Raw genomic sequence first — 2,368 nt, forward strand, 5'->3', positions numbered from 1 at the left:
TTCGAGCTTTATGACAGAATAAGCCAATAACATTTCATAGCTTCATGATTAAAGAAACATTTGCAAGAGACGAACTCATCTTCTGGTTTCCCACAGACATTCTTGATGAGAAATTAACCTCTCTGATTCTACCTACCGGGGTGATAGGTAAAAGAAATATTCAACATTCCTCTTACAGGAGTCGTGGCTGTGATTTTCAGAAATCTGCTCTTCTCTTTTTCTATGTTCCAAATAAAGCTCTTTGAGCTCAGAACTGCATTTAGTCCTGGGCAAGAGAAAGCATGTTCTTTGCCCTGAGGGTTGTCAGATTTAGCAAATAAAATTGCTGGAAACTCCAGTGACCTTTGAATTTCAGATAAGCAAAGAACAATTTTTTTTTTAGTATAACTATCAGTTCAGTTCAGCTCATTTCAGTCACTCAGTCGTGTCCGACTCTTTGGGACCCCATGAATCGCAGCACGCCAGGCCTCCCTGTCCATCACCAACTCCTGGAGTTCACTCAAACTCATGTCCATCGAGTCAGTGATGCCATCCAGCCATCTCATCCTCTGTCGTCCCCTTCTCCTCCTGCCCCGAATCCTTCCCAGCATCAGAGTCTTTTCCAATGAGTCAACTCTTCGCATGAGGTGACCAAAGTATTGGAGTTTCAGCATTAGCATCAGTCCTTCCAATGAACACCCAGGACTGATCTCCTTTAGAATGGTCTGGTTGGATCTCCTTGCAGTTCAAGGGACTCTCAAGAGTCTTCTCCAACACCACAGTTCAAAAGCATCAATTCTTCGGTGCTCAGCTTTCTTCACAGTCCAACTCTCACATCCATACATGACCATTGGAAAAACCATAGCCTTGACTAGACAGACCTTTGTTGGCAAAGTAATGTCTCTGCTTTTGAATATGCTATCTAGGTTGGTCATAACTTTCCTTCCAAGGAGTAAGTGTCTTTTAATTTCCTGGCTGCAATCACCGTCTGCAGTGATTTTGTAGCCCCAAAAATAAAGTCTGACACTGTTTCCACTGTTTCCCCATCTATTTCTAATATACTAAATTAGCATTTATTTGTATATGTAGGATATATTAGTGTATCTTACGCAATTAGGGTATACATTTTCACTAAAATAAATAGTTCTAATTTATCTGAAATCAAGTTAGTTGTGCATCCTGTATTTTATTTTGGAGAAGGCAATGGCACCCCACTCCAATACTCTTGCCTGGAAAATCCCATGGATAGAGGAGCCTGGTGGGCTGCAGTCCATGGGGTCACTAAGAGTCGGACACAACTGACCGACGTCACTTTCACTTTTCACTTTCAGGCGTTGGAAAAGGAAATGGCAACCCACTCCAGTGTTCTTGCCTGGAGAATCCCAGGGACGGGAGAGCCTCTTGGGCTGCCATCCATGGGGTCGCACAGAGTCAGGCATGACTGCAGTGACTTAGCAGCAGCAGCAGCAGCAGCATTATTTTATTTGTCCTTGCTTTAGAGGGCCTTGTATAATATAAACACATAACCCAAACAATCAAAAAACCTAGTAAAGAAATACATGGGCTCCTCTATCATTTGTTACCAAGATCAGACTTTCATCAGTGGCACAGCATAACCTGCAAACATTCTCTCTGATAATGGAACTGTTCTCACAGTGAATGCCATTCACGCCCAGGGAATCACCTGTCCACTCCTCTTGTTCGCCTGTCCTTGAAACAATAGACAACTGTATCTAAACACTGGGAAGGTTTATGGGTTGGGCCTCTGCCAAGGTCAGTGACGAACACTGATTCAAAGTGCTGAGAGTTTTTGAGTGACAGAAGTGTGAAGGTAAAAGACAAATTAATTAACTTTCGAAGACCTTCCTTTCAAATAGCCTAGAAGACACAGACTCTTGCAAAATTAAGTACTGGTTCACAGTATTGCTGGTCCACTGAATGACTCCGGTACTCTTGCCTGGAAAATCCCATGAATGGAGGAGCCTGGTAGGCTGCAGTCCATGGGGTCACTAAGAGTCGGACACAACTGACCGACTTCACTTTCACTTTTCACTTTCATGCATTGGAGAAGGAAATGGCAACCCACTCCAGTGTTCTTGCCTGGAGAATCCCAGGGAAGGGGGAGCCTGGTGGGCTGCCGTTTATAGGATTGCACAGAGTCGGACACGACTGAAGCAACTTAGCAGCAGCAGCAGAATGATTCTGGAAGTACTTACAAATTAGCAGGTCATCACAACAGAATCATTCTGCAATATTCCACAACTCATATTACATTTGGACTTGTGTGTTTATAAATATACACATGACATGCAATTATGTTGGCATCTGAAGAGACATTTAATGCTAGAAATACAATAGATTTATTTTTATAAAATATTTAATAGGTTTC

The sequence above is a fragment of the Bos javanicus genome, chromosome 12 (genome assembly GCF_032452875.1).
Source record: "Bos javanicus breed banteng chromosome 12, ARS-OSU_banteng_1.0, whole genome shotgun sequence".
Lineage (NCBI taxonomy): Eukaryota > Metazoa > Chordata > Mammalia > Artiodactyla > Bovidae > Bos > Bos javanicus.